Source organism: Grampus griseus (assembly GCF_964374135.1).
Source record: "Grampus griseus genome assembly, chromosome: 14".
Lineage (NCBI taxonomy): Eukaryota > Metazoa > Chordata > Mammalia > Artiodactyla > Delphinidae > Grampus > Grampus griseus.
Window position 1 is genome coordinate 48,189,772 of NC_139008.1, and position 21,114 is coordinate 48,210,885.

At 37.1% G+C, this 21,114-nt stretch overlaps 1 protein-coding gene across 1 annotated transcript in view; it reads left to right on the forward strand.

Moving 5' to 3' along the window:
• TASP1 (taspase 1) overlaps window positions 1-21,114 on the forward strand; it is a 242,379-nt gene that overhangs the window by 77,685 nt on the left and 143,580 nt on the right. The gene's annotated exons all lie outside the window — the stretch shown is intronic.

Consider the following 21,114-nt stretch of genomic DNA (forward strand, 5'->3'; position numbering starts at 1 on the left):
GATTAGTCCCATAATTGCTTATGTACTGGCTAATGCTTTCCGTCATAGCTATATGTGGTTCATTCACATATGAATGCATACTAAATCTTCTCTCATGGTGATAGATATTTTTCCAGTATGTTGCCACATGGGACAATTAATCAAACATTTTGGTCCAAACCTTTTTATTTTTCTGCCAGAGAAGAGTAGAAATTTAGGAGGCAAATGAACAAATGAGTAGGTAGACCTTGGTGAAAGTGCCTAGTAGTGTGGTTCTGTTTCTTCGGTTTTTGCATCCCATGTGATGTCTGAGTAAGCAAATTTAGGACTTCTGTTCTTTTAAAAAAACTGATAAAATTTGCATATAGTGAGCAATTTAATAAATATATATATATAGCCATGTAACCCATATACCTATCAAGATGTAGAACATATCTGGTTCTTTTGTACTTCCTTTCAGCCATTCTCTACCCTTCATAGGTGACCACTGCTCTGAGTTTTATCACCATAGATGTTTTGTGTTGCTCTTGAACTTTGTATAATTGGAATCTTACAGAATGTACTCTTTTCTATTTGCTTTCTTTCACAAAGCGTTTTTGAGACAGTGGGTCACAGGTTTATTCTTTTTTATTACTGAATAATATTCCCATTTACTGTAAGTTGTTTATCCATTCTCCTACTGATGGACATTTGGTTCATTTCCAGGCTTGTACTTTATGAATAAAGCTGTTATGAACATTCTTATACAGGTCTTTTTTTCAGGGACATCAGTTTAGGGTTTTTATGCATAGAAATATCAGTTGACCTTATAGAGAATATCTTCAGCTGGTCTTACTTAGAAGATTCACTTTTTTATTCAGAAAATATTTATTAAGCAGCTACTCTTGGTGCTGAGCTGGGTAGTAAGAAAACGGTGGTGAACAGGATGGAGGTAATTCCTGCTCTAATGAAATTTTACATTTTAGTGTCTAGAGACGGAAACATATAAACATACAATCAAGTAAGATAATTACCATGTTTGATAACTGATATAAAGGAAAAAAAAAGCACAAGATGATATGATACAAAGTAACTTGGATATGAGAGATGGAGGGGAGACTCAAAAGAGGACTCCTTTAGTTAGGATGATACCTTGCTAGTTAGAGACCTTTCTGAGGGTGTAACATTTGAGGCGACATCTGAAAAATATGAAGTGAGTTTTATGAGAAGTCAGTGGAATAGTGTTCCAGGCAAAATGAACTGCATGTGCAGTGGCCCTGGTGGGGACTTGGCATATCGGAGGAATGGAGAAGAGGGGCATTGTGCCTAAAGCATGGTGGGCAAGAGGAGGATGGTATGATCTGAAGCTGGGGAGGTAGGTAGATGCCGGCTCCTTGAGGAGTTTCCACTTTTGTTTCATGAATAATGAGTTATTGTAAAAGCAGAGAAGCAGCACTGCCTTATTCATATTTTACAGAGTTCTTTCTGGCTGCTACGTGGTGAATAGGGGAAGGCAAAAACAGAAGTGAGGAGATTAGTTACAAAGTTATTACAGTTGGGAGATGGTGCCACATGGACTGTGGATGTTAGGGATGGAGATGGAGAGAAGTGAATATATCCAGGATATATTATAAGGGCTCCTAGAAAGACAGGAATTACTGATGCCTTATAGAGAGGGGATTTAAAAGTTTTAGTTTTTAGTCATAGTGTATTGCCATTTACTAAGGTGGTGCAGGGAGCTGGAGAAAGTATGGCATCAAGGTGATGGAGGTGGGAAGTGGAAATCAAGAACTTTCTTAGTTCATGTTCCCTTAATGAACTCAGATTAACCAATGCTTTTCATTTTCACAATAACACATATTATCTGATGCCAAGGCACCCTGAACACTCAAGATAACAGACCACTTTTAGTGTGCTATGTTCCTCTACTCCTTTCAGTTGAATTTTGTGCCACCAAGAGCTTCATTATGCTCATTGTTTTTATCATTTTATCCTTTATCATAATTCATTGTCTCTCATAAACTGATGAATATTGAGTTTAAAAAGAGAATTGTCTGCTTGAAAACTGAAAGAGTTGTTTGTTTGAAAACTAACTTGAAAAAGCAGAGTGGGTCTATAAAAAGTTGCTGTAGAATTAAGCATGGGCAAACCAGCTGTAAAAGATTGAGAAAAATCGGAAAAATCTAGAAGCTTTGTGCATTCAGAGTATGTTGTTAGTGTATTTATATTCTTGTTCTATTTTTAGATAAAATAAAACTTGAAATCATAGGACAGTCCAGGGTGTTATAGGAAGATGATATGGAACATTTGTACGTGGGCTCACATTCAGAGAAAGTCTTATATGAAAAGATTGGCTAGTGAATGAATGAATTGGTTTTGTGTTTTAAATAAAAAGGAAATATTTACAATATGTGTCCTACTTTATGATTCTGTACTTCACCCAGAGAATATTCAATTTTTGAAAAATTTAAACAACCACTCATCAACCTGGTTAAGAGGATTTGCAATAAAAAGCTGGATGTGGCAGCAGGGAAGATTAACTGTGGAGTTGGTTTTATGCATCTGAAGCTTAGGGGTAGGTCAGGGGGGACATTCCCATTTGGCAATCATTGGCATCAAAAGGAATATGAATCCACGTGTCCAGATGAGCTCACTTAGTAGGAGTGAGTGAAGATAGAGGTCTGAAAACTGAACCCTGGGCCAGGCCAACATGTCTACATTGAGAGGAGGAGAAACCAGCGAAACAGAAAGATGGAGCAGCCAGTGGGGCAGAGGGGCCATCAGGAGAGTGTCTGGGAAGCAGAGAGGAGCGTTCAAAGTTAGGCGTCACCTGGGTCAAGTGCTGCTGACAAAACAGTTGGGAGGACAGAGGACTGGCCACTGGACTCGGCACCTGGAGACTTTGGACCTGGATGAGGACAGTTTCCATGACGTGGTGGATTGTAGAGCAGGTGGAGTGGGTCCATCAGGGAGAACAGGTTGGAGATAATTCTTTTGAGAAGTTTTGCTGTGGAGTGGGGAGAGAGAGGTGGGGAGATAGGGTCAAGACACCGTACCACGGTTACCTTCTGTGAATTCACTGAGTAATTTCACCTAGGAAGGCTCAGTTTCCTTATCTTTAACTGAAAATAGTGATAATTCTGCTCCCGTAGCAGGGCTGTTAGGAGGAACAGATGTGTTAATGGATGTTCAAGTGTTTGGTGACTGTCACTGACTGAGACACCATTGTTTTTGCCTTTGCCATTGTTTGCCTTCATCTCAGCCAAAAAAGAAGGGAAACTGCTACTCTGGGTGCTACTCTGGGTGGAATCTTGTAATGGAGAAAGGGAGGGTGGTAATGGCGGTCACTAGTAGTGGGTGGAGAGGTGGAATTCAGGCATGATTCAAATGGAGTATTTTAGACCCCTGAAATGACAGGAAAATATTTTTAATATTCAGAATATATGAACTTTAATGTGTACAAAGCACTGTGTTTTACTAGGACCCAGCTTCTGCCTTTAGGGAAGGATGAGGGCCACAGGCTTTGTTTTGCAGATGTTTGCTGTATAACCTTGGCAAAGGTAATAAAAACGCTCCGAGAAAGAAAAGACCACCAGATAACGAGCCAATGGCGCAGAAAATTATAATTTTTGAGAGGAAGCGTAGCAATTTTTTAGAGATGTGACAGGAAAGGACAAATAGCTGTTTTCTAAATCAACCTGTATTTAGTTTATTTCTCCCTGTCCTGTGTGTATAGTTTCAGCATAGTTTTGGTTAGCCAGCATTGACTAAAGCCTGGAACTACTGTGTGTTGTGGCTACATAAAAGAAGCTGTGAGTTGGGTATATAAATATAATAAAAAGAATAGAGTTTTTGGTAACTTTCCTAATGTTCACTTTTTTGTTACTCAGTGTTGAAGGAGATAAATATTGTCTTGAAAGGATTATACAGTAGAATAAATATTTTAAAGCCTGAAAATAAAGTAAATAAATTGAGCAATTTTTGTTGCATTGATATTTCTCGTTTTTCTTAAAAAAGTAATTGATTGTCCAGACATTATCACAATACTAATAGAAATCAGAATTAAAGCAAGAAGTATATTTAATCAGCTTGCTACCTCAATTAATTAGAGTATTTTTGTTTTCCTTTGTCTTTGACCATTTACATTTGACTTAGTTTAAAATAAGAATGGTTAATTAATGGAATGCTTTTGGCTGCAAACAATAGAAAACCTGATGGTGACTTAAGAAATGCATACTTGTTCCCCTGCTCCCTGGCCCTCTGCCTTGTAATAAAGAATTTTGGAGGTGGGTGGTTGCAAGCATTCATTAGCTCAGGTTTCCAATGATGCTGGAGCCAACATATCTGGGATTTCTCTTGGGCGTTTTCTCTCATGCCTTTTGTCTTATGGATGGAATATGGCTGCTATAATTTCAGGTGTCACATCTGCATTCAAGGTGAGAAGAAGGTGAGACCATGGAGGGTGTGGGCGGGGAGACTAGTGCCAGATGTGTCCGTCACTTTTTTAACTGGGATGCAAAAGTTTTCCAGAATCTCTCTCAATAGATTACTCTTTAGTTGTTTTTTTGGGGGCAGTGGACAAGGGGCGCAGTTTGGTCACATGGCTATTCCCAGTTGCAAAGGAGCCTAGGAAATGAAGTGGATTTTCCTCATTACTATCTCATAGCTCATGGCTTGCTGCTAGACACATTGTCTTCCCCCCGCAAATTAGTTGTTTTGTTGTCAAAGGAAGGGGAGGAGAGTGGTTATTAGGGAGGTAATCTACAATGTGTAACGTAAATGGAGAACTTTTTTTTATCGTCTTCTTCTGCACAATTAATATGTCCCTTGTTGCTACAAACCAATAGTGGGTTAAGCAGCTAATCTACCTATAAATCAAATAAAACACATTTTGTCCTCACTTTAAGAGTACATGGGTTTTAAGATACAATATTAAAAAATATGGAATAAATTCTGAGTAACTGTCTATTCTTAATAATTGACATCTCTGTTTCATCCATGCTTTTTGGGTGTGACTTAGAGGGAAGACATGCTGGAGGAGGAAAAGATTATTATTTACCTGTAGTGCTGTGTAATATAAAAGTAGTAGTTATTTATGCTCTATTCCACTCCCCTATCTGTGTAGACCCAACTGTTCTGGATTTTTCTTTACTTCTTTCTTTCCCTTGCAGTGTATAGATAGTCCACACTTTGCCTGGTAGTGCTGGACCATAAAAATGACTGTGCAAACCGGAACTGTGCAAAGGGATCTTAATGGCAAAAAATTACACTTTTTCCATGACCTTTAGACATTTTTGTCAAAACATTAAAAACTCTTTTACTGGTGGTTATAAATGTGTAGAGAAACAAACAAAAAAGTAATTAAAATGAGTATTTATTTAGTACACTAATTTAAAACATCAGAATTAAAGTAGGTTTTTTCTGTCTAAAAACCCTTTATCAAGAGTAGTTTGAACAGTGCTTGCTTTCCTGTCATGTAAGTTATGATATGGAGTGAGCATCTGTTTATGTCATGGTGAATCGTCAAACTCTTTTTAATTTTGGATCAGCTTTCAACAGTTTATCCTTTGCTCTTTCCATGTTGTACAGTATCTCTCAGCATTCCTTTTATGTCAGCTTTTTTGCCAGTGTCACTTCTTCTGGGGCATCTTCATCCTTTTTGTCACAACTACATTCCTTATTTATGTTGACAGGTTTGTCTTCACTAAGTTCCTCTGACTGAAGATCTCGAGTCTCTTGAATGGTGGCAGTGTTGAAAATTCCCACAGTCAATTATTTCTTCCATAACGTCACTTATTTTTTATTAGAATTGCACTTCCAACATTATCACTTTTTGTTTCTTTGCTTCACTTTCATCTTAGTTGGCTAGTGCCCTTTTTTGGTGATCGATATTTGTAAAATGTCAGGTGGACTTATCACTGGGAGACAAGGAGGTAACACAACTACACACTTAGCTGTCTGTGCACAGTGACCCATCCATGACAGATGTTGAGTGAAATGACATGATTGTTCACTGATCATAATGGGCATCTAACGTTTACATAGTTTACATAGTGATCTTTGAACTAAAGACCTAGTAGTGAAGTTTATACTTTATTCAATTACTCACAGTTACTGTACCACGTAATTGAAGTTTGAACCAGGTTGTTGAGTGACTGGTATTATTTAACTGAGCTGTGGTAACTGACGTTTGTCTGTGTCAGAGCTAGGCAAATCGAGAACTGTGTTTGTGAAAAGGAATGGTGCAGTTCAGCATGCTCCTCTGTCCTTCGTAGTTCCCACACATGGGCATCTGCATTCTCCCCCTGACAGGATTGCCATGGACTCTCATTGTTGTTAGAATATTTATCAGTAATTCTTGTGTATGTGATGAAGTGGTACACGTTTTAAGTTTATCTTTTGATACAAAAAGTAAAAGGTAGTTGTGTTAGTATTAAGCATTTTTGAAAAAGAAAGCTTTCTTTTGGAATGAAGTGCTAATAAACTCATTGGCCAGTTGAGGTTCTTAGCTCCTGCTACAGAACTGACTGAATTGTTACGTAACCGTGTTACATAACAGAAAGAGTTGCTACAAAGAGGAGATACTTTGGGAAAACAAACAGACCCAATGCACAGGATAATCTAGATTTCATAAATATCAGTTTCAAACAGCTAGCCCTGGATATTACTAGAAGGGGCTCTTTTATTCTTAGAGTATTAAAAGAGGTTGGGGGTATTGTTTGATCTCAGCATTTTTGATGTTTCAAGCCTTTTTTTTCCCTTCATTTTTCACAAGCATATTGTCGAAATAGTTTCCATGTCTTTTTCTCTAATAACAGAGTTTACAGTTGGATGTACATGAAATTCTTTGCCTTGTCTCACCACTTTTATGAAGTAATTTAAGTTTTCAATTAATTTCATTGGTTTTTAGGTAAAGCAGTACTTGTATAGGGTGGTGAAATGAAAGATAATCAGACCTTTTCCATTGTGTGAATCTTTCATTCTTCAATTTCTAATGAACAAGTTTAGAAAATCTTGCAATGCTTTGTACAGTGTTGTGTGTTGAAAACCACTCTAAAGAGATTCTACAACTTTTAATTTTGTGTTCTTTAGCCACCACATAGGGACATCAAATTGGCCACATGTTTCAGAAAGAAAATGTTGGGCCTTGCGTTGTGTGCTTCACATAAATATATTCTATTCTTTTGAAGTATATTGTGGGTAACATTTTTCCCTTTTATCCACCATCTTGAAATTATTATATAAACGCTTAACTGTATCATACTAAATCACTGTTATTTTTTGGGTGAGAGGTAGGTTAAGATCAAAGGAAATAAATGCACAGAAAACAACATGTTTTCATCAGATTGTTCTATTTGTACTTGTGTACATGTTTATTATGTGTGCAGAGGAAGGAGTAATTAGTCTTTTATAGACATTTACTTGATCTGGAGTCTTTCCGTGTTTCTCAAAAAGTTGGTTAATGCATAGATATATGAGTAAACAGAAGTAAGAAACTTCTTTGCCTTCTCTTCTACATAAAGAAATATACTTTATATATTTGTGGGTTTTTTAAAAATAAAACTGTAAATTCATCCTGTGGAGTGATTATCTTCCATTTGAAATTATTTCTTTGAATTGTAAGTAATATATTAAAAATTATATTTTCCTGTCCTAAGGCTATCTTGATTACTGATTAAGCCTGTAAGACTTAACATGTAAATCAGTAAGTCAGTAACTTAAGTACTTGTATTACTAGATTACCACCACCTCATGCATTTATGTAGGTTATACAGTCTGATGACCAGTATTCCTTTGCAATATAATTTGATGGGGTTTATTTATTTACTTATTTTTCCATTTCCTTAAATCACTTTTTATTTTAATTAATTAATTAAAGCAAAAGCAAGTTTATTTAGATACACGTTCCATAGGCAGAAGGTGGACTCTTTTTAAACCTCTTTTTCAACTTTGAAGTTGGTCTTTTTTTTTTGAATTTTATTTAATTTTTTTTTTTATACAGCAGGTTCTTATTAGTTATCTATTTTATACATATTTGTGTATATATGTCAATCCCAATCTCCCAATTCATCCCCCCGCCACCATGGGGTTTCTTTAAATGTCTGTGGTTTGCAGCACTTTATGTCAATTCATCAGTTATCCAAATCCAGAACTTTCAACCCCTGATAGCTGGACAATTGCAGTATTTTTTTTTTCTTCTGTTTCAGAAAAAGTTTCTAAGTTCTCATATAAAGATTCAATAGCTAGTAGGTTGGATTTCTTCCTGAATCTTCCTTAAACCCTTACGAAGCTATGCCTTAAATTTATACTGAGTTTTAAAGTTATAAGTGAGATAAGAGTGAGGCAAGAAATCTGTTAGCAGACCTTAACTGCTGTTTTTATTTTGTAAGGGAAGTAACCTGTGGTTTTCCAGACTTGTTATAGGTTGACATCATATGTTCAGACTTGTAAATCCTCCCTCCACTTTTACTATTCATCAGCTCTGTAGAGCCTCCTCTAAATTTTGGTGTTTAACAGAATCAATGGAGGGGAAAAAAGAGCATTCCTTCATTATCATTGGGATAATCTCAGCCGATCTTGTATATAATGTGCAAATCACCATATTATAGCTTTCCTAAAAGGAAATGCCTCCAGTGAATGGAATTTCATTGGAGCTACAGATAGAAGTCTTCCTGTCTGGGAATTGGCTCAGACCATGATGTTAAGAGCATCAGATTCTAAGTCAGGACTCTTAAACATGTCCTCATATGATATCACCATGTACTAATGACCTGAGTTGACCCATCACAGATGTAGTAGTGTAGACACATGTGTAACTAATAAGGCCAGCAGAATAGACCAATACATGAGAAGACAAATGTGTATACACACACACACACACACACACACACGGATCAATAACAAGGATGTTTTAAGATCAGAAGATAAGACCCACTGCTTAATTAGGTTGAACGAAAACTGTCTGGAGTTTTCAAAGGCCTCATTGGCCCACCTCTTCTGCAATCAGCCTAGAACATTTTGAATAAAAAGTCAGATGCCAGAAACTATTCAGAATTCAAGACCTGGGCTGGGATTACTTGAGGAGTGGAGGAAGTAGGGCAGGCTGAAATGGGGTGCAGTAGACCAGGATTTCTAGTCTAGGTTTGCTGTTAACTAGTCCAGAGACCTTGGGCAAACGTGGAGTCTCTCTAGACTTCAGTTTCCTCAGCAGTAAAGTCAGCATGCTGGACCAAGTGATTACCATCATTCTTTCCAGCTTGATAATTCTCTAATATATTATCATTGGCAACATGGAGTTTGTCCAAACCTCTTGATCCTCTCATTGAGAGATCCTTTATTTTAGTGTATGCTAAACCTGGCTGGCCATTATCTTCATCGGGATAGTTGTAAAACTCAATTTTTAGGCTCTACTCTCAATATACTGATGAAAATCTTCAGGGGTGTGTGAGGTATTGGGCCAGCATTTGAGACTCATTGCTTTTTCTGCCTAATTTGTCACAGTGGGCCTAGAAAAGCTGCTTAGTAATCGTTGCTTAAATGAACATAGAACGTTCTAGAGGAGTTAGTAATTATATACATGATTGCATTCAGTTAATAACTTCATGTCCAGTCTTATTCATTTAGCTCTCTTGAAGGTACCCTAGAGCTCTTTTCTCCTTTCTCCTTATTCCAGAATTTGTCTCCAGGTCATTGTCATTTTCCACAGGTACACAGTGCCATTTAATGAAACTGTGTTTGAATGGATGAATCTAAGTTTTTATTACCACCCCCCTCTTCAGGCCCTGAACTGTTCCAGTTTCTTATTATACATTTCATGTCATACCTTAGCTCAGCATGTCTAGAATCAAGCTTCATCACTGTCTCCTGGATGACTGCAGTAGCATCGCAACCCATCTGCTCTTGCCTTTTCAGTCAGTTCTATACACAGCATTTGTGGAATCATTTAAAAGTGCAATTTGATTTTGTCATGACCCTGTTTAAACTTCAGTGACTTCCCGCTGCTCTTAAGAATAAAGTATAGGCCCCTTAACAGAGCCCACAGGACTCGATAAGAGCAGGTGCCTGTCTTTCTTTTCAGTCTTTTGCTCTTTTACTCTCAGTCTGGGTCACACTGTCAAGATTCTGCCTGAGTCAGGTCCTTTGTCCCTATGATTCCAGATCCCAGGAATATTGCCTCTCCCCCTCCCACCTGTCATTTAAACTGTGGTGCTGCTCCAGCTGCCTCTCTGAGTGTGCTTATTTGATGTCTTTCTCTTTCCCCAGAGTGCAGGTTCCAGGAGGACAGGGATTATATCTGTTTTGGTTGCCATGGTTTCTCAGCTTGGCATATAATAAGTACTCAGTTGGTTTAATGAATACAGGCACTAGTTTTTGTTTTGTTTTGTTTTTGCTTGCTTCTTTTTGATATATTTACCACCCTCAAGTCTATACCTTTTTACCTTGGTGGCTGGATGGTTGCAGTATCTTTATAACTGGCTTCCCTGGTTCTAGCCTTTTTCCATTCCTCTTTAATTCTGTGTATTATCCCAAGATACATTTCCTTAAAAATACCTTCATTGGTCTTGTCCTTCTTCTGAGAGAAACTTTAATAGAATCTTTACTATATGTAGCTTAAAACCCAAAGTTTTTAGAACTGACTTTATGAACCCTCTTGAAACTTGAGCCCAGCCTACTCTTGCATTATTTCTCTTCCAAATAATCTTTTTTTCTCTTACCAACTACATTTCTGTATTTGATTTTTCATGGAGTTGCTGAAAGTTCTTATTTCTAAGTTTTTCTCATGTCTCTTTCTCTTTGTGGAATAAATGATAATTAATAATGGAATACCAGCCACTTCTCCATCTACTGAAATTCGAATCCAAGTCCTTTGGATTAAGGACCAGCTCAAATGCCACCCAGATCAAAACCCATTCCTTTTTGGGCACTCAATAAATGCTTGTTGAATTGAATTATCTACTACCTTTGACATTTTGAGATTGGTGTGTGATTATTTTATCATACCTATGCAGGCATATGGAAGCATGAGAATTTTGTTTTTTTATCCTTATCACAGTGCCTAGAAACAATGCCTTTACTCAATTGATATTACTAACTTAAACATCTACAGCCTATGATTCTAATGTTAATTTTGAGAGAGCAAAGTGTATGTTATTTTCTTCAATTTTAAGTCTTATGGTCTTTCAAGATAAGTTTGAATCTTTTAATTGCTTCAAGCATACATTAGTTCAAAGCTATGTCTCACTTTTAACAAGCTTGTATTTGGGGATGTAATGAAAGAAGAGTTTGGTTATCTGAAATATTACTATTGATAATAATATTATTGAGTAAGTGAGGGAAATAATTTCTTAGAAACAGCTCGCAGTTGCAGCTGACCATTCCAGAGGTGAGTCAGGAAGTGTCCACAAGGGGGCGTGCCCATCTAGCCATCTAGAGAAACGTGACCAAGTCCCTCTCCTGTTATGCAGGTAAAATGCCTGTTTTACAATTGTACTCCTAGACCATGTGTCATTTTCTAGGAAAAAGAATAGACCTTCACCTTAACAAAAATTCCTACCCATTTTCTAGCACCTGTTTATTTTGGTGGTGTGATTTTCTGAGGAGGGACGGGGGACAGAATGGAAATGGGGATTGCCTTGCAAGCTAAGACAAGTCTATGATGCTTGTGATTGTGCTTTTTTTTTTTTTCTGTGTTGAGAGCATTTTTATTTTACAAGCATTGCCATCTCTTCTGCGGTCATTGTATGTCGTTTGCTCAAGGGATAGGCAGTGCTCCATTTTCATTGCTCCATTGATTTGTGTCACCTGAGGTTATGAGGAACTAGCAAGTGACCTTGAGGAGTGCACAGGCTTTGAGTGGAGTTTCTACCAGAGGTCATGGCCTCATGGAATCTTCAGTTTTTGTTTTTGTTTTTTTCCAGTACCTATTTTACCTTGACTTCAACATTATCACCAGCAAACATTTATTGAGTACTATTTATATACAGATTTTTAAGTAGGCTTTAGGAGTAAATAGAGAGGCCCTGCCCATTTGGTCCAGAGGAATTAAACAATAAAGGGAAATCATACCATTTGGTATGTGCCAGAAGAATGAAACCATCCGTGAGAGCTGCAGGGATTACCAGGATGGATAAACTACCATAAGCACCTGGTAGGCTTTATGGAAGAGGTGGAATTTAAGCTGGGGCTTGGATAAAGAGTAGGGTTTACATAACTGGAGAGAGAAAGAGAAAGCCGTAGTTTAGAAGAAGCCTGTGAGAAGCACCACAGAGTTTCTGCAGGACAGTGGTTTCAAACCCAAATGCTTATGGGGGCCAGGCAGGTAGCCTAAATATGTGAGACCATCTAGACGGGTGGCAATACATGTTCCATTTTTAGGTATTCAAAAACCAAAATAGTGCACTTTGCTGGTCAAACCAAGCTCTATTTTCGACAGCCTGTAATCCCCAGTGGGGGCACGACAGCCGATAGGATTCAACTGTCCACAGAATTTAGCAAAGTAAAGTAGACCATAGAGGAAGTAAGTACACAGGCAGAGCTGCCCCTGAACGTCTGTTTGCAATAACTGTACTTAGAAGCAAATGAGGAGAATGTTTTGAAACACAGTATGTGTGAGTGGGGCCTGTCCTGGTGGTTATTTGCATTAAACACAGGCTTTTGAGTGTTGGGAATCTCTGAAAACATCATTGAGGTTAATTTGAATGGTGTTAGAATTTCTAAGATATAGTACTATCATGATTAGTTTAGATTGTATTTTACATCCTAGAATATACTTAGCTCCTTCCTACTCTGTAATTCTTTGAAATCAAAGAATGATCTCTGATTTCTAATAAGATTTTAATCTATTGAGGAACAAAAATAAATAAGTATATGGGCATTTTCTGGCTCCTTTTTGCTTTTTAATATGCTGATTTTTAGTTGTTATATATTTATGATTTTGAATAATTCTATTTTTGTGAGTATACTCGTAATTATACGGTCAAATGAATATTGCTTTAGAAATCTCATATCAAATAAAGTAACTTATTACTGTGTTATTAAAGTCGGTGTCAGTTATTGTTCTTCCATCTGGGGAGGGTGGAACTTAAATCCAGGTTAATGACCCATCCCAATTGTCATGGTGTTTCATTGGCAGGAATAGACTCCAGATTGTCCAAGTTACCTTCGAGTCCTTTATCTGTTATTCCCCACTGCTTTAAGACTCAGTTCAAAGGCCATTGAGGCTCTGGAATTTAAAAGAAAAAGTGTAATTTTATCCTGAGAAGGTAAATGTAAGCTCTGAAATGAAAGACCAGAGGTCCAGACCACGGCCAGGTGTTCCTGGAAAGAGCCAAATTGGACAACTAAATTGCAAAAGGTTGCCTGTTCTTATTAAAGAGACTTTGTTGCTGTCTATTTAATTAGCAAGGTCTTAGCTCATTTATTTATGTGTTTTTTAATCTGCCCAGGTTATGACATTCATAGCCTATTAGTGTGTGTGCCGGTAGCGTGTTGCGCTATCTGTGTGGTTGAAGTCCTCTCATATATGCGCCTCTATGAAGTGAAACTGCCAGATAATCTCAATTCCCTCCTTCTCCCTTGAACATGTTTCCCAGACGGCAGTGACTGAGTTTAAGATAGTGAAGGATGACCAGTGGAAAAAGTGAAGTTAAGACTCAAATACTGTACGGGTATTAATTATTTAGAGCTTTTAGGAAAGCAGTCTGGAATTAAAGAAACTGAATTGGTTAGTCAAAAACGAGGAGTGTGATCTGGTGCCAGATGATTGATTTAAGGGGTTGGGAAGGCAGTAAAGAAGTGTTACCAAAAGAAAACATTGAACGGTGGAGTGTGTGACCAATATAAGGATATATCATTTCTTTATAGATAAAGTGAGAGGCTTAGTGTTTGATGGTAAAAGCCTTAGAAGTTTGTTTTGAACAGTAGACCAAAGGGCATGCACAACGTCGAAATAAAGATCACTTCCACATTGTGAGAAACGAGTCTGGACTTCAGTTTGGTTACTATGGGACGAGTGAAAGGTTTCTCAGCAGTTGGTTAAGGATGTGCTTTTGAGACAGAACCCATTTAGGAGTGATGTGCAAAAGCATTACATTCAGGGAATATCTAAATATGAAATGATCAGAGAAACGTGAGGTTATAGGAAAACTACTTTGGATAGGCTGAGTCTGGATTGTGCATAAAAATTGAGCAAGGTGCAGTTTCAGAGGACAAGAAGTTTGAGTTATTGATGAGGTTCAATTAAAAAGTATTTATCTTATGACACTTTGTTAGTTGCTGCTTCCAGGTGGAAGTGGGGGAAGACAAGCCACCAAAGAGCTTAGAACAAGTCAGTGTATAAAAGTCTTACACACAGGGGTTTAGGTTGTACTTTTAGGGCCAGGGCCCCCATGTGGATGGGAAATGATTCAGGAGACCTTTTCTGGAGTTACTGAGGCCCTGGGACTTGAAGAAGGGCAGCGTTTTGATGTGGGGCAAGGGTAGGGGAGGAGAGAGCAATATTTGCACTGGATGAAGTGCAAGCGAGTCAGGATGCCATCTATAGTGTGGAGTTTAATAGTATCTGCTGTTACTCCGGAAGAGCCAAGGCTCATACTGGAGGAGAAGGCAGGAGGGCCAGGCCTTTGCTGAGGTTTAAAACCACAAATTGTTTTGTCACAGAATCAATTTTGCCCTTCTTTTTCCTTTTTATTTATTTTATTCCTTTTTGGATCTTTTCACCTAGTGTTTATTCCTCTTTCATTGATTTTTCATCTTATCTCTGTTTTTTCTCCTTGTGTTTATCTAGTGTTTATTCCTCTTTCATTGATTTTTCATCTTATCTCTGTTTTTTCTCCTTGTGTTTATCTTATTCTCTTTCTAACTTGTTTAGTTGGACACGTAGCTTATTAATTTTGTTTCCTTTTCTAATATTAATATTTTGGGTATTAATTTCCCTCTAAGTGCTACTTTTACTATATCTCTCACAAGTTTTGAAATGCAATATTTTTATTATCATTCATTTTTAAATATTTTTGTTTCTATTTAGATTTCTTATTTGATCCATAAGTTATTTAGAGGTACTTTTTTCTTTCTTAATTTTTAAATTTTATTTACCTTTATTGACTCCTAACTTAATTGTATTGTAGTCAGAGAGTGTATTCTGTTCGATAATGTTTCTTTTTCCTTTTTTTTTTAACATCTTTATTGGAGTATAATTGCTTTACAATGGTGTGTTAGTTTCTGCTTTATAACAAAGTGAATCAGTTATACATATACATATGTTCCCATATCTCTTCCCTCTTGCGTCTCCTTCCCTCCCACCCTCCCTATCCCACCACTCTAGGTGGTCACAAAGCACCGAGCTGATCTCCCTGTGCTATGCGGCTGCTTCCCACTAGCTATCTATTTTACGTTTGGTATTGTATGTATGTCCATGCCACTCTCTCACTTTGTCACAGCTTACCCTTCCCCCTCCCCATATCCTCAAGTCCATGTTCTAGTAGGTCTGTGTCTTTATTCCCATCTTACCCCTAGGTTCTTCATGATCTTTTGTTTTGGTTTTTTTTTTTCCCTTAGATTCCACATATATGTGTTAGCATATGGTATTTGTTTTTATCTTTCTGACTTACTTCACTCCATATGACAGACGCTAGGTCCATCCACCTCACTACACATAACTCAATTTCATTTCTTTTTATGGCTGAGTAATATTCCATTGTATATATGTGCCACATCTTTATCCATTCATCTGTCGATGGACACTTAGGTTGCTTCCATGTCCTGGCTATTGTAAATAGAGCTGCAATGAACATTGTGGTACATGACTCTTTGAATTATGGTTTTCTCAGGGTATATGCCCAGTAGTGGGATTGCTGGGTCATATGGTAGTTCTATTTGTAGTTTTTTAAGGAACCTCCATACTGTTCTCCATAGTGGCTGTATCAATTTACATTCCCACCAACAGTGCAAGAGGGTTCCCTTTTCTCCACACCCTCTCCAGCATTTATTGTTTCTAGATTTTTTGATGATGGCCATTCTGACCAGTGTCAGAATGGTGTGAGAAGATATCTCATTGTAGTTTTGATTTGCATTTCTCTAATGATTAATGATGTTGAGCATTCTTTCATGTGTTTGTTGGCAATCTGTATATCTTCTTTGGAGAAATGTCTATTTAGGTCTCCTGTCCATTTTTGGATTGGGTTGTTTGTTTTTTTGTTATTGAGCTGCATGAGCTGCTTGTAAATTTTGGAGATTAATCCTTTGTCAGTTGCTTCATTTGCAAATATTTTCTCCTATTCTGAGGGTTGTCTTTTGTTCTTGTTTATGGTTTCCTTTGCTGTGCAAAAGCTTTTAAGTTTCATTAGGTCCCATTTGTGTATTTTTGTTTTTATTTCCATTTCTCTAGGAGGTGGTTCAAAAAGGATCTTGCTGTGATTTATGTCATAGAGTGTTCTGCCTATGTTTTCCTCTAAGAGTTTGAGAGTGTCTGGGCTTACATTTAGTTCTTTAATCCATTTTGGGTTTATTTTTGTGTATGGTGTTAGGGAGTGTTCTAATTTCATACTTTTACATGTACCTGTCCATTTTTCCCAGCACTACTTATTGAAGAGGCTGTCTTTTCTCCACTGTATATTCTTGCCTCCTTTATCCAAGATAAGGTGACCATATGTGTGTGGGTTTATCTCTGGGCTTTCTATCCTGTTCCATTGATCTATATTTCTGTTTTTGTGCCTTGATAATGTTTCTTGAAATTTGTTGTGATTTAGTTTATGGATTAATGTATGGTCAATTTTTGTAAGTATTGATTTGTGTTTGAAAAGAATGCTTCCAGTCTAATTGGTACAGAATTCTGTGAATGCCTATCTAATTAAGCTTTTTAATATGCTGTTCAGATCTTTTATTTCTTACTGATTATTATTATGGTCATTTGACCTATTCATAGTTGGGAGAAATGTGTTAAAATATCTCATTGTGAGGTATTATGGTTTGCTGATTTCTGTTTGTTGCTCTGTTTTTGCTTTACGTACATTTGAGGCTATTTTTTATTTTAGGTACATACAAATTTAGAATTACTGTATCTCCCTGGTGTATCTAAACTTTCAGTATTTATCACATAGAGACCCTTTAGTTCTATTAACTTTTTGTCTTAAAACTTAATTTTCTTGATGTTAATATATCTGCGTTGTTTGGATTGGTACCTGCTTGGTATCTCTCTCTCTTTTCCCTGTCCTCTTACTTCCAGCTTTTCCATATCCTTATTTTTCAAGTGTGTCTCTGATAAATAACATATAGCCAGATTTTAAAACCCAATCTTGACCTTCTAATAATAACCATTATTTTTTTTTATTTATTTTTGGCTGCGTGGGGTCTTTGTTGCTGCGCACGGGCTTTCTCTAGCCCTGGTGAGCAGGAGCTACTCTTTGTTGTGGAGCATGGGCTCTAGGCATGTGGGCTTCAGTAGTTGTGGCACGCGGGCTCTAGAGTGGAGGCTCAGTAGTTGTGGCACACAGGCTTAGTTGCTCCACGGCATGTGGAATCTTCCTGGTCCAGGGCTCGAACCCGTGTCCCCTGCACTGGCAGGTGGATTCTTAACAACTGCACCACAAGGGAAGTCTCTAACCATTATTATTTTTAAAGACAATATTAATTTTGATTTACATGAAGTTTTGCCATTTTATTTGCTTACCTATTCCTCGTTTCATTCCTGAATGTCCTTTTCCTTCTTGGATTATTGTCTTAGTCCTTTCAGACTGCTATAACAAAATACCAGAGACCGAATGGCTTACAAACAATAGAAATTTATTTATCACAGTTCTGGAGGCTGGGAAGTCCAACGTCAAGGCGTAGGCAGATTTGGTGTCTGGTGAGGACCCACTTCCTAGATGGCTATCTTTTTGCTATAACCTTACATGGCAGAAGGGACAAGGGAGCTTCTTGGGCTTCTTCTAGAATGGCATAATCCCATTCATGAGGACTCTGCCTTCATGACATAATCATCTTCCAGTGCCCCACCTCCTAATACTATCACCTTGGGGATTAGGATTTCAACATGTAAATTTTGGAAGGACACATTCGTATGACAGCAGTTATTTTCCTTCTTCTTAAAGTATATCATTCATTTGTTTATTAATTCATTCATTCAACAGGTATTTATTGAGTGCTTAAGAGGTATCAGGTACTTTTCTGGGTGCTTAGCGTATGTTAGTGAATAAAACATACAAAGATTTAAAAAATTTATTTCTTTATTTCTTTATCTTCTTTATTTTTTTTGGCTGTGGTGGGTCTTAGTTGCAGCACACAGGGTCTTCGTTGAGGCATGTGGGATCTTTCACTGAGGCATGGGCTGCTCTCCAGTTGTGGCGCCCGGGCTTCTCTCTAGTTGTGGTATGCGGGTTTTGTCTCTCTAATTGTCATGCGTGGACTCCAGGGTGTGTGGGCTCCAGGGTGTGTGGGCTCTGTAGATTGCGGCATACGGGCTCAGTAGTTGTGACACGTGGGTTTCAGTTGCTGCGTGGCATGTGGGATCTTAGTTCCCCAACCAGGGATCGAGCCCATGTCCCCTGCATTGGAAGGAGGATTCTTTACCACTGGGCCACCAGGGAAGTCCCTAAAACATACAAAGATTACTGCCTTTGTCGAGCTTCCAGTCTCGGGGGAGATTGGCAGTTTAAATAATATGAAAATATGTGGTATATTTTAGAAGATGATGACATGTTATGGGAAAAAGATAAAGTAGAGTCAAGAAAGGAAGGTTAGGAAAAAAAAAAAAAAAAAGAAAGGAAGGTTAGGAATACCTATGAGAAGGTGGTAGGGAGGATTAGAAGGAGGGCAGTTTGCAGTATTAAATAGAATGGTCCTTTAGGATTTCATTAAGTGCAGGTCTCTTGGTGGTAAACAAATTTTATTTTTTTATTTATAAGTGTTTTTATTTTATTTTTGTTCCTAAAAGGTAATTTTGTTAGGTACCCACTTCTAGGTTTATAGTTACTTTTCTCTGAGTACCTTGAAAATACACCAGTGCCTTCTGGTTCCCATTGGACTTTGGGAATTCTGCCTTCATTCTGTTGTGGTGAGCTTTCCTTTCTATCTGGCTCCTTTTCTTTCTCTCTGGCTTCCACGAGATCTGGATTCTTGTTTTTCATCAGTTCTGGGGAAATTTGAGCTATTTTCTCTTTAAATATTTTCACTTCTCTATTCTGTCAATTCTTTCCAGTTGGGCATACAGTAGACTTTTTCTCATTCATATTTTTTACTATCTCTTTCATATTTTCCATCACCCCCACTTGCTTACAATTGCAATCAAATGTGTATTAAATGTTATATAAATATAATTGTATTATACTATTAGGAAAAAGTTGAAAAATTTGTTCATGACCTGACGTTTTGAATTCTTGGTTGTGTACTTTAAAATAGATACATCAGCTGTTGATTTCTTTTTTTAAGGTAAAACTTAACAAGCAGCAACACACACACAATCTTAAGTGTATAATTTGATGAATTTTGATATGTGTATACAACCATGTAACAAGATATGATATTGCTACTACTCTAGAAAGTTTCCTCACGCCCCTTCATAGTCCACGCCTCCTTCCCAAGACAACTATTTTTCTGATTCTTTTTCACCATAGAGTAGTTTTACCTGTTCTAAAACTTCAGATGAATGGGATCATATATTATGTACTCTCTTGTGTCCAGCTTCTTTTACTCAGCATACATCTAAAAGATTATCCATATTGTTATACATATCACTAGTTCTTTTTTATTGCTGAGCAGTCCTCCACTGTTGCCTGTATCACAGTTTGTGGACCCATTCCCCTCTTGATAGACATTTGGGTTGTTTCCAGGTTTTGACTCTTGCAGTTTGACTAAGGTGCTATAAACATTCTTGACAAGTCTTTTGTCATATATATTTTACTTTCTCTTGGATAAATATTTAGGGCTGTAGTTGCTGGGTCACAGCTAGGTGTGTATATTTCATTTAGAATTAAATTTTTTTTGATTTAGAATTTTAAAATTGTGAGTAATACTTATTCCAGAAAAACAAGAAGCCAAATTAGATATATTCATCATTAATTTTTAAACTGATTTTAAGTCATTGAGATGTATTCTATAAGTGTTTTTATCAAATGGATGCAATTTAATGATCTAGTTAATATTATCTTAAGGAACTTGTCAGAATTATCATCATTCTTAAATTCCTTAATTTTTATTTCAACTCCAGTATATCTTAGGTTGCTATCCTTAACCAGTGGTTCATTATGAGGTCAAATAAATAATATTAATTAAACAACATATGAATAAGAGTAAAAATGATTTAAAGCTGTGTAAAGCTATCATTGTGGTGGTTTTTACTGTTCAACTGTGTACTAATCTAAGTCATGAGTATGTTCATCTGGTCTCTACCATCACTTACACGTGCTCACTCAACATGTACACTGAGGCTCTCAAACGGTTCCATTTTGAAGAGAAAAAAATCTGTAATTCATTATTTGTAAGATTATTAAAAAAAACAACAACAACTGAGATTAGCCACCAGAACACTATATAGGAATTCTGCCAGTTGGAAAACATTGTCCTTTGAGAGTCTGGAATTTTGGGGTAATCCTCTGGAACTTGTTATGATATGAATTTATAATTAAAGCTGTAATCCAGATATATTAAAGCCCCTTAAAAGCATTGTTAACACACTTTATTTTTATTTTGAGCTGAAAATGTTTCTGTTTTCAGAGTTGAATGATTTAGGGAATTAATAATAGAGATTTTTATATAATATATTTGTTTTCTCTGTTTTAGATACATTTGGCACTAATTATATAGTGCTGCAAAAATTTTAATGCATATTTATTAAGCAAAGAAAATCAAGGATTATTTAAAAATAGACATTATGACTGTAGCTTACAGAAACATCATTTGTAGTATTGGACATCAGAAGGGTGGTTTTCTGAAGGGTCACTGGATATTCTTATATCCAAATTTTCCTTGGTTTCAGCCAAGCCAGATTCTTGAAAGTAGATAATTCTCGCTAAATTGTACTTCTTTTACACACACAGCTGATATACTCTGAGCCCACAGTGGCCCCACTGTAGGGGGCTGGTTTTAGGAGATAGACCTGGAGCCAGATCTAAGTCTCTTGTAGCCAGAGGTATCATTCCATCTTTAGGATGCTCGAAGGTGGTA